We start from the raw sequence: 16,317 nt of genomic DNA on the forward strand, positions 1-16,317 counted from the left end.
CATTTGGCACACATAATGGCAAAAATATACCTGTGTAAAATGACCCTTTAGACGTGTGGTTAACGTATACCCAACTTTGTGGGTGACTATTCTGGATACACCATGTGTAATTAGATGAGAAATAGTAGTATATTCCCCATTTAGTGAGTTATAAAATGAATTTCTTAGCCATTTCCCATTTTTCAGTCTCTTTCTCTAATTCAAAGTAGTCCCTGAGAAAGTGGAAGAAGACTAGCTGCTGTTCACACACACAGAAGAAGGGGTTTTATTTCTTTAAGTAGCCATAGGTCAAACTTTGTAACATCATAGTGGGCAACATAAGTACAATGGCTCTGAACAGTACTATTATGAATAAAATACTATGGTAAAAAAGAGAAATTGCTTTCATCTGCACTAACCCCTGTGTGTCTTGATCTCTGCTTCCCTCTTCACTTCTTTTTCTCCCTTCCTTATAATTGTAATTTGATAATTCTGTGAGCTAACATAGCTCCCAAAACATACCAAGTTTCCTATATTCTTCTATACTGCTGATTTACCTATTACAGTACAGACCAAAAGTTTGGACACACCTTCTCATTCAAAGATTTTTCTGTTTTTTCACAACTATAAATATTGTAGGAAAAATTGAAGTAATCAAAACTATGAATTAACATATGTGGAATTATATACTTAGCAAAAAACTGTGATACAACTGAAAATGTGTCTTATATTCTAGGTTCTTCAATGTAGCCACCTTTTGCTTTGATTACTGCTTTGCCACACTCTTGGCGTTCTCTTGATGAGGTTTAAAAGGTAGTCACCAAAAAAGGTTTTCACATCACAGGTGTTCCCTGTAGGGTTTAATAAGTGGAATTTCTTGTCTTATAAATGGGGTTGGGGCCATCAGAGGTGTTGTGCAAAGTCAGGTGGATGCACAGCTACAACTAAATAGACAGTTAGAATTTGTATTATGACAAGAAAAAAGCAGCCAAGTAAAGAAAAACGAGTGGCAATCATTACTTTAAGAAATAAAGATCAGCGAGCCCTAAAAACTAGGAAAACTTTGAGAGCCTCAGAAATCGAAGGTTAAAAGCAGCTCAGATTAGAAACCATGTCATTGCAGACACATCTCTTCAACAACTGTTAAGAGGAGACTCTGTGCAGCAGGTCTTCACGGTAAAATAACTGCTAGGAAACCACTGCTAAGGACAGGCAACAAGCAGAAGAGACTTGTTTTCGGATTAAAGAACACAAGGAATGGACATTAGACTGGTGGGAAATTTGTGCTAAGGTCTGACGAGTACAAATGTAAGATCTTTGGTTCTAACCAGCGCATCTTTGTGCGACACAGAAAAGGTGAACAAATGGACTCTGCATGCATGGTTACCACCGCTAAGCATGGAGGACGAGGTGGGATGGTGTGGGGATGCTTTGCTGGGGACACTGTTAGGGATTTATTCTAAATTGAAGGTATACTGAACCAACATGGTTACCAGAGCATCTTGCAGTGGCATGCTATTCCATCCGGTTTGTGTTTAGTTGGACCATCATTTATTTCTCAACCGGACAATGATCCCAAACACACCTCCAGGCTGTGTAAGGGATATTTGACCAAGAAGGAGAGTGATGGGGTGCTACGCCAGATGACCTGGCCTCCACAGTCCCCAGACCTGAACCCCATCGAGATGGTTTGGGGTGAGCTGGACCGCAGAGTGGAGGCAAAAGGGCCAACAAGTGCTAAGCATCTCCGGAAACTCCTTAAGGACTGTTGGAATACCATTTCAGATGACTACCTCTTGAAGCTCATCAAGAGAATATAAAAATAAAGATGTTGCACTTTCCAAAATAAGAGCTACAAATAAAAACGAACTCCAGATGGATCCACCAAACATCCAACATACAAATTTAAAAAAGTTTATTAATCTGACCGGAGCTCACAGTTATTGTAATCTTCTTATTTGCGAACCTATATATGGAAAGATGGGAGGGAGACTGCATCATTATATGGAAAGGAGATAGTACTGAATTGGATGAGTTTATAAGATTCCTTAAAGGGGTATTCCAGGAATCAGCATAATTCATATAAAAATTGGTCATTAAAATATAAGCTTACATGTAATTAGTTATTTAAAATTTTGCTCCCCTTATCAGAAATCTGCTATTGACATAGACTGTAACAAAGAATTAATTAAATGTTACTGGCCCTTTAATCAGTTTGTTAATTTCCTCCATGCGGAGAAGACACAGGACAGAAGATGGCCGCTGGTCACATGTCCACATCACATGTCCTGCAACTGCCTGGGCAGGTCATGCGATTATCACTATGTTTGGCTGTAGTCAGTTGGTTGCAGTGCATCCAGTATGGCCAGCGTGGTGGTGAGACGTCATCTCAGTGAGGTAATGTGCAGTGATGGCAGTTACAAATCATTACTATGGTAACAGAGCAGTACAGTCTGTTACATCATCACTGGGAGCAGTGCATAAGAGGGAGGAGGAGTTACTGAGAACTAAAGGATCTTGGGACTTGTAGTTTCCAGTGGCGGCCATCTTGGTGATAACTCCTCATACTTTAGAGAGGGCAAAAAATTTTGTGAATCATAAAATCAAACTATTTAAGCTCCATTTTGTGACTAATGACATTTAGTTTTGTTAAATTCATTTATTTATAGCATCATGAGTTTTTGTATCTGACGTCCACATTCCCGGAACACCCCTTAAAATTTACCGATAAGAAGGGAGACGAAGAAGTTTTCTGGATTTGGAATTATTAATAGATGGGACAAAAATTAAGAGTAGGAATTTCTTTAAACCAATAGATGTTTGATAGTTGCCACTACTGACAATGGACTAACAATATCCCTGGAGGTCAGATCAGAAGAATAGAGAGAAATTGTATGGACGAAAAGGATACAAAATTACAGGTAGAGATCATTAAGGAAAGATTTAGGAAAAGAGGGTAAATAAGAACATAGGGGGCAACAAAGAGAAAAATTAAAATATAAAAAATGTGAGGGTGCAAGAAGAAAGAAACGATAACCCCATATTTCTAACAAAATATTCATAGGAAGCCCTAGGATTAAAATCTATTCTACAAAGACATGGGCATATTGTATGTGGGGATCCAGTGTTGGGGGATCTACTCCCCAAAAAATCTAAGGTTGTATTTAGAAAGGCTTCCTCATTAAAAGATCTATTAACCAGTAGCTACATCAAAAAACCAAAAAGACAAAAAATAAAGTCTAGCTGGTTTCTTCCATTGTGGAAAATGTAAACCATGCAGGGACACTAGGGAAAATCGGAAAAATGAAGGTAAAAACAAAGAAAATCTGGAAATTAATGGTCATAAAATTAAACTGTTGACCATATGAATGGTGATTCCTCCAATGTTATATATTTATTAATGTGTCCAAGTGGGTTAGGTTATATAGTTAGAATGGGGCGAAAATTAAAAACAAGGATAGGGGAGCACATGAGGAATATTAGAAATGGGTTGGTGACACATAGTGTATCGGCACATTTTTAAAAAGTACACAATCCAAATCCGGAGAATTTGACATTTCTGGCAATTGATAAAGTGGTGACACACTGGAGAGGTGAACATTTAAACACTGTGTTAAATAGGAGAGAAGGACAGTGGATATATAAGCTAGGTACCCTTGCATCTGGTGGATTGAATATAGATTTTGAATTGAAATGTTTTTTTGAGGGATAAATAAGAATAAGGAGAATTATAATATGGGATATACACTCACCGGCCACTTTATTAGGTACACCATGCTAGTAACGGTTTGGACCCCCTTTTGCCTTCAGAACTGCCTCAATTCTTCGTGGCATAGATTCAACAAGGTGCTAGAAGCATTCCTCAGAGATTTTGGTCCATATTGACATGATGGCATCACACAGTTGCCGCAGATTTGTCGGCTGCACATCCATGATGCGAATCTCCCGTTCCACCACATCCCAAAGATGCTCTATTGGATTGAGATCTGCTGACTGTGGAGGCCATTTGAGTACAGTGAACTCATTGTCATGTACAAGAAACCAGTCTGAGCGGATTCCAGCTTTATGACATGGCACACTATCCTGCTGAAAGTAGCCATCAGATGTTGGGTACATTGCGATCATAAAGGGATGGACATGTTCAGCAACAATACTCAGGTAGGCTGTGGCGTTGCAAAGATGCTCAATTGGTACCAAGGGGCCCAAAGAGTGCCAAGAAAATATTCCCCACACCATGACCCCACCACCACCAGCCTGAACCGTTGATACAAGGCAGGATGGATCCATGCTTTCATGTTGCTGACGCCAAATTCTGACCCTACCATCCGAATGTCGCAGCAGAAATCGAGACTCATCAGACCAGGCAACGTTTTTCCAATCTTCTACTGTCCAATTTCGATGAGCTTGTGCAAATTGTCGCCTCAGTTTCCTGTTGTTAGCTGAAAGGAGTGGCACCCTGTGTGGTCTTCTGCTGCTGTAGCCCATCTGCCTCAAAGTTCGACGTACTGTGCGTTCAGAGATGCTCTTCTGCCTACCTTGGTTGTAACGGGTGGCGATTTGAGTTTTTTTGCGAAATTTGATAATATTTTCAATGATATCATTTTTAGGACTGTACGACCTTTTGATCACTTTTTATAGATTTTTTTATATTTTTCAAAATGGCAAAAAAGTGACATTTTCGACTTTGGGCGCTATTTTCCATTACGGGGTTAAACGCATTGAAAAACCGTTATCATATTTTGATAGATCGGGCATTTTCGGACGCGTCGATACCTGATGTGTTTATGATTTTTACTGTTTATTTATATTTATGTCAGTTCTAGGGAAACGGGGGTGATTTGAAATTTTAGGTTTTTTTATTATAATTTTTTTTTTAACTTTTTTTTATTTTTATTTATACTATTTTTCAGACTCCCTAGGGTACTTTAACCCTAGGTTGTCTGATCGATCCTATCATATACTGCCATACTACAGTATGGCAGTATATGGGGATTTTCCTCCTCATTCATTACAATGTGCTATCTGCACATTGTAATGAAGGGGTTAAAACGAAGTAGCCTCGGGTCTTCGGAAGACCCGAGGCTACCATGGAGACAGATCGCCGCCCCCGATGATGCGCTGCTATCTTTTTGAGGCTGCCGGCAGCTATGCCGGCAGCCATCGCTGTGAAAACACCCACAATCGGTGCTAGCACCGATCACGTGTGTTACCGGTAAGCCTTTGCTGCAATATGCAGCAAAGACTTACCGGCTATGGAGAGGGCTCAGCCCGTGAGCCCTCTCCATGCAGCGCGACCCGACCGCCGCCGTGAATACACGGCAGGTGGTCAATTACCGGCGTATAAGACGACCCCAGACCAGACAGAAGATTTTTCAGTCTTCAAAAGTCGTCTTATACGCCGGAATATACGGTATGTATTTTTATGGTTTAATACCCATATATACACTCACACGGCCACTTTATTAGGTACACCTGTCCAACTGCTAGTTAACACTTAATTTCTAATCAGCCAATCACATGGCGGCATTTAGGCATGTAGACATGGTCAAGACAATCTCCTGCAGTTCAAACCGAGCATCAGTATGGGGAAGAAAGGTGATTTGAGTGCCTTTGATCGTGGCATGGTTGTTGGTGCCAGAAGGGCTGGTTGAGTATTTCAGAAACTGGTGATCTACTGGGATTTTCACGCACAACCATCTCTAGGATTTACAGAGAATGGTCCGAAAAAGAAAAAACATCCAGTGAGCGGCAGTTCTGTGGGCGGAAATGCCTTGTTGATGCCAGAGGTCAGAGGAGAATGGGCAGACTGGTTTGAGCTGATAGAAAGGCAACAGTGACTCAAATCGCCACCCGTTACAACCAAGGTAGGCAGAAGAGCATCTCTGAACGCACAGCACATCGAACTTTGGGGCAGATGGGCTACAGCAGCAGAAGACCATCGAAATTGGACAGTAGAAGATTGGAAAAACGTTGCCTGGTCTGATGAGTCTCGATTTCTGCTGCGACATTGGGATGGTAGGGTCAGAATTTGGCGTCAACAAAATGAAAGCATGGATCCATCCTGCCTTGTATCAACGGTTCAGGCTGGTGGTGGTGGTGTCATGGTGTGGGGAATATTTTCTTGGCACTCTTTGGGCCCCTTGGTACCAATTGAGCATCGTTGCAACGCCACAGCCTACCTGAGTATTGTTGCTGACCATGTCCACCCCTTTATGACCACAATGTACACAACATCTGATGGCTACTTTCAGCAGGATAATGCGCCATGTCATACAAATCTGCCATGCCATGTCGACAAATCTGCAGCAACTGTGTGATGCCATCATGTCAATATGGACCAAAATCTCTGAGGACTGCTTCCAGCACCTTGTTGAATCTATGCCACGAAGAATTGAGGCAGTTCTGAAGGCAAAAGGGGGTCCAACCCGTTACTAACATGGTGTACCTAATGAAGTGGCCGATGAGTGTAATCACTATGTGTGAATACTGGTAAACGGCTTGTTAGTGGAGGTAGAAAAAAAACTTCCTCGCTCTGACGTGCTAGAATAAATCTTTCAGGTTGGAAGAACTAGATGGTGGAGGTGTCAGGTAATGTTACTCCTGATACGCTGAGAGGTTAGAGGTGTGTCATGGCAGTGTTTTTGGATACACTGACTTGTACATGTTTTGATTGGTGGATAGTAGAGCTAGATGACTATAGGTTGGAACCCACATTGGTTTGAAAATGAGGGAATTTCAAATGTTAGGGAACAATAATTTGTAGATATGTTCTATAAGTCTTACGGTATGTCTATAATATTAAATGCATTTGTGTTTTTTAGGAAATATGAATGCGTTGATGATATGTATACCGTATATACTCGATGATATAAGCCGACCTGAGTATAAGCCGAGACCCCCAATTTTAGCACCAAAAACTAGGAAAACCTATTGACTCGAGTATAAGCCGAGGGTGTAGTATACAGCGAGCGAGCCCCCATGTAGTATACAGCGAGCCAGCCCCCATGTAGTATACAGTAAGGTCCCTGTAGTATACAGCCAGCCCCATGTAGAATACAGCCAGCCCCATGCAGTATACAGCCTGCCCCCATGTAGAATACAGCCAGCCCCATGCAGTATACAGCCTGCCCCCATGTAGTATACAGCCAGCCCCCATGTAGTATACAGCCAGCCCCCATGTAGTATACAGCCAGCCCCGATGTAGTGTACAGCCAGACCATATAATATATAGCCAGCCCCCATGTAGTATATAGCCAGCCCCCATGTAGTATACAGCCAGCCCCAAGTAGTATACAGCAAGCCCCGATGTAGTGTACAGCCAGACCATATAATATACAGCCAGCCCCCATGTAGTATACAGCCCGCCCCCTGCCAAAAAAACCAAAAATACTCACCCTCCGGTGTCCAGATCTTTGGGGCGGGTCCCGATCTTCAGCGCGGGTCCCGGCGGCTCCTCTTCTCTCTTCTTTCGCTGGCAGAGTCGGGTCCATGCGATCTGCCGGCAGGCGCATACTATGATGCGGCGATGTCGGGGCTGATGACGCCATCAGCCGTGACACCGCCACATCATATTGTGTACCCGGACGCGACTCTGCCAGCGAGAAAAGAGAGAAGAGGAGCCGCCGGGACCCGCGCTGAAGATCGGGAGCCTCACACTAAAGATCGGGACCCACGCCAGCGATCCGGACATATTATATTATATATATATATATATTTATATTTTACTTGACTCGTGTATAAGCCGAGGCGAGTTTTTTCAGCACATTTTTTGTGCTGAAAAACTCGGCTTGTACACGACTATATACAGTAAATTGTAAGGGAGGACTGACGCCCCAGAAGAAGCTGATAGGCGAAACCCTGGGTCGGGCAATGACTGGCGTCATTGTGGATTGATTATATGCGCATTTTTATCTGATTTTATGTGAGTAGAACCAAGAATAAAAAGTTTTTACTTGTTGAAACCGTCAATGCTATGTCCATACTTATTTCCTCTAAATAGAAAAGCTGAACTACGGAGGATATTTGTGGAAAAAGAATTGCAGCGGTATCTGAACAGTGGCTAATTACCAATGAAATCCTTAGTTGGAAATATCTTCATGGACTGAAGGAAGACGTATATATGCACATACATTGGAATAGAAGATTACAATAACTGTGAGCTCCGGTCAGATTAAGAAGCTCATCAAGAGAATGCCAAGAGTGTGCAAAGCAGTAATCAAAGTAAAAGGTGGCTACTTTGAAGAACCTAGAATATAAGACATATTTTCAATTATTTTACACTTTTTTGTTAAGTATATAATTTCACATGTGTTAATTCATAGTTTTGATGCCTTTTGATATGAATCTACAATTTTTATAGTCATGAAAATACAGACTTTTGGTCTTTACTGTATATTCCTCACACCACAACTGACCACACTGTGCACCCCAACATATATCATATATACCCCTCCCACTCCAACTGATCACATTGTGCCCAGCCCACATACAGTATATCATATATACCCCTGATACCACAACTGGCCATACTGTGCCACCCACATATATCATATATACCCCTCACATCACAACTGACCACACTGTGCACCCCAAATATGTCATATATACCCCCATGGCCGGCGCCAGCACCCGGCTTACCCGGGCAAGTGCCGGGGCCCCAGAGGTCCCAGAGGGGCCCACGGCACATACTGGCAACATAAAAAACTCAATTACATCGGCATACTTGTCGCCAATGTAATTGAGAGAAGCGCCGCACTCACAGTGCTGGCGCAGCTGACAGGGGGCGGCACCACAAGCGGACGCGCACATAACAAAGTAACATCGACGCGGCCGATGTACTTCTGCCGTGGAGCGTCTAATACTGTGCAGGACGTTGCCGACGTGATGACGTCACACGGCCAGCGTCCCTGCTGCTGCACAGTAGACGCTGCTGTCACTTAGAAGATGTGTGCAACCCTTCAGGTAAGTTAGCGTTTTTTTTTTTTTTCTGGCCACTAATAATGTATATTTAATTAATTAATGGAGCCTATCTGGGGGGGGGGGGGGTATATTATTTAATGGAGCCTGTCTGTGGGGGTATATAAATGAATGGAGCCTGTCTGGGGGGTATATTAATTAATGGAGCCTGTCTGGGGGGTATATAAATTAATGGAGCCTGTCTGGGGGGTATATAAATGAATGGAGCCTGTCTGGGGGGGTATATAAATTAATGGAGCCTGTCTGGGGGGGTATGTAAATTAATGGAGCCTGTCTGGGGGGGGGTGTACTAATTAATGGAGCCTGTCTGGGGGTGTATTAATTAATGGAGCCTGTCAAGGGGGGTATATTAATTAATAGAGCCTGTCTGGGGGGGTATATTAATTAATGGAGCCTGTCTGGGGGGGAGGGGGTATATTAATTAATGGAGCCTGTCTGGGGGGGGGTATATTAATTAATGGAGCCTGTCTGGGGGGTATATTAATTAATGGATCCTGGGGTGGGGGGTATATTAATTAATGGAGCCTGGGGTGGGGGGTGTATATTAATGGAGCCTGGGGGTATAATAATTACTGTATTCTGGCTGGGGGGTGTATATTACTTAATGGAGCCTGGGGGACTGTATATTAACGGAGCATGGGGGGCTGTGTATTAATATTGGTATCTTAAGGTTTTGCGTTTTTAATGCCACCACATGAGTTCATTGCTAAGGGGCCCAGTGAGGCGCTGTCGCCCAGGGGCCCACTGAAACCTGGAGCCGGCCCTGTATACCCCTCACACCACAACTCACAGCATAGGGGTAAATACACACAGCAAATTGGGGTTAATACACAGTGACGTCACAGCACATGGGAATTAATATACACACACTGATGCCACAGTAAAGGGGGTTTATAAACACACTGATGAAAATACAAGGGGTTAATACAGGGTGATATCGCAGCACAGGTGGTTAAAACAGTGAGATAAAAGCTCAGGGGGTTAATACACAGTGATATCACAGCACAGGGGGGTAATACACAGTGATATCACAGCAATATCAGTGATATCACAGTGATATCACAGCACAGGGGGTTACTAAATACACTGATATTGAGCTGTTTCCACTTACTGGCCTTCTAGCTGCAGATTCCCACAAGTCAGCACCTCACTCAGCCAGGGATGGGGCGGAATGATTGGCCAATCAGTGCTAGGTATTTAGATAAGAGGGAGGACAGGTCAGTCTGCATGCAGCAACAACCAAAGCATAAGTAGGGACGCATTCCGCGTAGTTGTGGTGCAAGAGGACAGGCGAGATACACGCCAAGCAAACATAGAAGGAAATATCCCAGCACTCACGTCTTGCTTCGTTGCAATAGATTTATTAATCAGGAGTCATATGTGTACAGACAGAACGCGTTTCGGCTTACAAAGCATTTGTCAACTGCTAAATGCACTTGCTACAGACATTATTTATCTATGGTATGAGTAGGTCCCCTACTGTTGACGTCACATCCTCATTCATTCTTTTTCTTAACTCTATAAGAGAAGAATTACAATTCACCACTACCTCCGATCTGGCTCAAGTTAGCTTTCTTGATACATTGTTGATGAAAGATGTTGGGGGCTTTTTGAAAACTGATCTATATCGAAAAATGACAGATAGAAACAGCATCCTTCATTTTAGAAGTAACCATCCATATTCAACTAAAAAATCTATACCTAAGTCTCAGTTCCAAAGGATTAATAGGATCGTGGTTGATCCAGAAATGAAAAAGGTTAGATTAAAAGAAATGGAACAAAGATTCAAACAACGGGGCTACCCTGATAGAGTTTTAAAACAAGCAAAATTGTCCATGGATGCACAATGTAACAGTAAAACTGATGTGGAGAGAAGGATTGTTTTCTCGCATCGTTTCCACCATCTCAATTGGAGAGTTGACACGATTGTTAAGAAACATTGGAAACTTTTGGGGACTTCATTTCCAAACATAGAAGAATTTAAAAAACCTCCATTGTTCTGCAATAAGAAAGCTCCTAGTTTACATACAAAACTAGTAAAAGCAGATATTGGCAGCACATTAAGGGTCCCACGGCAAACCTTTCTTGCCACTAGAAAGAATGGAACGTTTCCCTGTTTGAATTATGCCCAATGTTCGAATATAATGAGAGGTGACACATTTTATCATCCCCGTTCAGGTCATCCATTTAAAGTAAAAAGTTTTTTACATGTAATTCCACTAATGTGGTTTACTTGATCAGGTGTCCTTGTGGTTACTTCTATATCGGAGAGACTATGCAGCGCATCTCTGAACGCATCGGTAAACATAAATCTACGACCCGATGCAAAGATATGTTTCAGCCCATTCCCTTTCACTTTCAGAAATGCGGGCGTACCATTGCACAATTTAAGTTTATAGTAATTGAAAAATTGAACAGCCGAGACAAGGAGGTAGTGTGAAACAACTCCTGCTACGCAGGGAAGCGTTCTGGGTTTATACTTTGAGTACTCTGGAACCACAGGGGTTAAATCGTGATTTCAATGAAACCAGATTGTGACTTTGTTTAGATATATAAACGAGCTGTTTATTTTCTTCCTATAACTTTGTTTTCCTTACCCATAGAAACGTTTGGTGAAATGAATGATGTATGAAGTACCACCTCCTGATGGTCTCACACCTCGATCTGGATTTCCCGAGGGTGTGACGTCAACAGTAGGGGACCTATTCACACCATAGATAAATAAAACATTTTATATCTCTTGATTTATATACTTATCACTGTTTTGTTACTAGGATATGGCTAGCAAGATTGGTGGTATGCTCCAGTGCACACTCTGCCGCATGTATACACTGCTGGAGCAAGAGTTCGAGGGTGAATACCGCTGTGACAGATGTGCCCATATTTTTCTACTGGAAGCTCGTGTTAGAGATCTGGAGGAAGATATTGCACGGCTGCGAGCAATTGACAATCTTGAGAGGAGTATGCTGCTCACTGAGCAAGCAATAAGCGGGGTAGAAGTGGAGGGTGGAGAGGAAAGCCAGCAGGGCCAGGTGGGTAGCTGGGTTACTGTAACTAGAGGGGGTAGGAAAGGGTCAAAGAAAAGGAAGGCCAACTCTGACTCTGAACATCCAAGCAAAATTGCAAAATTGTGCAATGATGTAAGGACGTCAGTGTCAGAAATGGCAGCCCTAGCGGATCCTGCTCTCACTCACAGCCGGGGGAGCAGACCAGCTAGTAGTAGGGTGGATGGGAGTGCAGGTAAGCCAAGGCAGCTAGTGGTTGTAGGGGACTCTATAATCAGGAAGACGGATAGAATAATTTGTCGCCAAGACCGCCTCAACCGAATGGTTTGCTGTCTCCCTGGTGCCAGGGTTCGGCATGTGGTGGAAAGGGTGGATAAATTACTGGGAGGGGCTGGGGATGACCCAGCTGTCGTGGTCCATGTTGGTACCAATGACAGAATAGATGGTAGGTGGAGGAGCCTGAAGAATAATTTTAAAGAACTAGGTTCAAAGCTTAAGGAAAGGACCTCCAAGGTAGTATTCTCCGGAATCCTACCTGTGCCATGCGCTACACAGAGCAGACAGCGGGAGCTCAGGGAGTTAAATGCATGGCTCAGATCCTGGTGTAGAGCAGAGGGATTTGGGTTCCTAGAGCATTGGGCTGACTTTTCACTGGGGTACAAGCTGTTTTCTGCAGATAACTTGCACCTAAGTGGAAGGGGGGCTGCTGTGCTGGGGGAGAAGATCCTAGCAGGGGTGGCGGAGTATTTAAACTAGGCTCGGGGGAGGAGGAAAAGGAAGACACTGAAGGGGTAGACAGGTCAGAGAGGGGGCAGGTTATGTTGGTGGGTGGTGATGTGGGCTGTGTATGGGGGCCTAAGGCAGTGGATAAGGAGATCCACAAGTTGCAGAACAGTGGTGAGGATATATGTGCCAGTAAAATTACTTTAAATCAGATAAATAACTGTGGAAAATTAAATTGTATGTTCACAAATGCCAGAAGTATCTCAGGCAAAATGGGCGAGCTTGAGGCTCTGATATTAGAGGAACAGTTAGATGTTGTTGGTGTAGCAGAGACATGGCTCGATGCATCGCATGATTGGGTTGTTAATATTCAAGGTTTTACACTCTTTCGGAAAGACAGGGCAAATAGGAGGGGAGGTGGTGTATGTCTGTATGTCAGAAGAGACTTAAAAGCGATTGTGAATGAGTCAGTGGTCTCAGAGTGTGAGGAGGCTGAAACTTTGTGGGTTGAAATTCAAAGCCAAGAGAGCTTTGAGAAAATTATTTTTGGTGTAATTTATAGACCCCCTAACATCTCTGAGGAAATAGAGGGTCACCTATATAAACAGATGGAGCGGGCTGCACAGGAGGGGACCTTAGTGATAATGGGAGACTTTAACTTTCCAAATATAAATTGGGGTCAGGGCTCGTCTTCATCTATGAAGGGGAGACATTTTATCAACTTTCTGCAGGATAATTTTATGTTGCAGCTTGTAGAAGATCCCACAAGAGGTGACGCATTGTTGGACCTTGTGATTTCTAACAATGAGGAGATTGTCCAAAATGTCAGTATCAGGGAACCCCTTGGGAACAGCGATCATAATATAATTATTTTCCTCTTAAACTTTAAAAAGCAGAAACAGGTGGGAAAATCGGAAACTTTGAATTTTAAGAGGGCTAATTTCCAAAAATTCAGGGCTGCAATACAGGATATAGACTGGGATCAGATACTGTCACATGGTGATACTAATGTTAAATGGGAGAAATTCAAATCTATCCTGGGTTTTTATACTTCTAAATTTATTCCAATAGGTAACAAGTATAGACGGGCTAGATTACACCCCACGTGGCTTACAGCTACAGTTAAAAGGGCAATTAATGAGAAAAAGAGGGCATTTAAAAAATATAAATCTGACGGGTCACCTGAGGCTTTCAATACTTACAAAAAACTTACCAAAATCTGTAAAAAAGAAATCCAATCAGCCAAAATACAAAATGAAAGACAGGTAGCTAAAGATAGCAAAACAAATCCCAAGAAATTTTTTAGGTATATCAATGCAAAAAAAATGGGTCACAACAGGTTGGACCCCTTTATTCTGAAAATGGGGCATCGGTGACTGGAGACCAGGAGAAGGCGGAGATACTTAATAGGTTTTTTAGCTCCGTTTATACAATAGAAGAGAGAACTTCTGACTTGGGTGGTGCCAGTGCGGGTCATGGATCCTGTGATAAATGGCTGGCTAAATGTAGACATTATCCAATCTAAGCTCAATAAAATCAATGTGTACAAAGCTCCTGGACCAGATGGGTTACACCCCAGAGTTCTTAAAGAACTCAGTTCTGTTATTGCTGTACCGCTGGCTAAAATCTTCAGGGATTCTGTAATGTCTGGTGTGGTGCCAAGTGACTGGCGCAAGGCAAATGTGGTGCCAATATATAAAAAGGGCTCTAGAACTTCGCCTGGCAATTACAGGCCTGTAAGCTTAACTTCCATTGTGGGGAAAGTATTGGAAGGGTTAGTAAAAGACTACATACTGGAGTATGTGACATCAAATAGTATAATAAGTGACAGCCAGCATGGGTTTACTAAGAATAGAAGTTGTCAAACTAACCTTATCTGCTTTTATGAAGAGGTGAGCAGATGCCTGGATAGAGGAGCAGCTGTGGATATTGTGTTCTTGGACTTTGCAAAGGCATTTGACACTGTCCCTCATAGACGCCTGATGGGTAAAATTAGGGCTATTGGTTTGGCAGAAATCATTTGCAATTGGATTGAAAACTGGCTGAAGGATCGTATCCAGAGAGTTGTGGTCAATGATTCCTACTCGGAATGGTCACCAGTTATGAGTGGTGTACCCCAGGGTTCTGTGCTTGGCCCACTACTATTTAATATATTTATTAATGATATAGAGGTAGGAATTAATAGCACTGTGTCTATTTTTGCAGATGACACCAAACTGTGTAGTGTAATACAGTCTATGGAGGATGTTCATAGGCTGCAGGGTGACTTGGACAAACTGAATGTTTGGTCATCCACTTGGCAAATGAGGTTTAATGTGGATAAATGTAAGGTTATGCACCTGGGGGCCAATAATCCAAAGGCAAAATATGTCCTTGGGGGAGTAAATCTGGGAGAGTCCCTTGTTGAGAAGGACCTGGGGGTACTAGTAGATCATAAATTGAATAAGAGCATGCAATGTCAATCAGCTGCCTCTAAAGCCAGCAAAAGTGGTATGGACTCTCGTGATAGGGATGTAATATTACCACTATACAAGGCACTGGTTCGGCCACACCTGGAATATGCTGTCCAGTTCTGGGCACCGGTCCATAAAAAGGATGCCCTGGAGCTGGAGAGGGTTCAACGTAGAGCCACAAAAATGATAAGGGGTATGGAGGGTCTCAGTTATGAGGAAAGATTAAAACAACTAGATTTATTTAGTCTGGAAAAGAGACGACTACGAGGGGACATGATTAATTTATTTAAATATATGAATGGTCCATACAAAAAATATGGTGGTAAGTTGTTTCAGATTAGATCAAATCAAAAGACAAGAGGGCACTGTCTCCGTTTAGAGAAACCAAGGTTTAATCACCGGAGGCGACAGGGCTTTTTTACTATGAGAACGGTCAATCTGTGGAATAGCCTGCCTCAGGCGCTGGTCACAGCAGGGACAGCGGATAGCTTCAAGAAGGGTCTAGATGCCTTTTTACACCTAAATAACATTGATGGTTATGTTATATAGAATTGTTTCCCCTAAATCCCTTCCTCATCCAATCCCTTCCCTTCCTTGGTTGAACTTGATGGACAAGTGTCTTTTTTCAACCGGAGAAACTATGAAACTATGTCTGTAGCAAGTGCATTTAGCAGTTGACAAAGGCTTTGTAAGCCGAAACGCTTTCTGTCTGTACACATATGACTGCTGATTAATAAATCTATTGCAACGAAGCAAGACGTGAGTGCTGGGATATTTCCTTCTATTCATGCAGCAGCAGACTGACCTGCAGAGTATATGGAAAAGCGTGCAGCCTGGGGGCCCTGCACACATCAGATAATCATTGGCATTATTAGAGCTCCATTTCAGGGCCCATTATTAGAGCTCCCATAATAATCCGGGGCCCGGCATTGGTGCTCCAATAGCGCAAATGATAATGTATTATAGAAAGCCATCCCCCTTTATTGTATAGCTAGCCCCCTGTAGTATATAGCCAGCCAGCCCCCTGTAGTGCAAGTTTGCTCGTCCAAATCAGCTAGTGCTTTGCGTATTAGGACGAGCATACTCATCATTCCAGTCACCAACAATAGATCCGCAACAGGGTCCCTTCTGCTTCTGTCCTACACAGAGAGATCTCCGTGCAGGGCAGCTTAACCCCTTAG

At 42.8% G+C, this 16,317-nt stretch overlaps 1 protein-coding gene across 1 annotated transcript in view; it reads right to left on the reverse strand.

Moving 5' to 3' along the window:
* Window positions 1–16,317, reverse strand: part of AFG1L (AFG1 like ATPase) — a 114,861-nt gene that overhangs the window by 45,930 nt on the left and 52,614 nt on the right. The gene's annotated exons all lie outside the window — the stretch shown is intronic.

Source organism: Engystomops pustulosus, chromosome 3 (genome assembly GCF_040894005.1).
Source record: "Engystomops pustulosus chromosome 3, aEngPut4.maternal, whole genome shotgun sequence".
NCBI classification, from domain to species: Eukaryota; Metazoa; Chordata; class Amphibia; order Anura; family Leptodactylidae; genus Engystomops; species Engystomops pustulosus.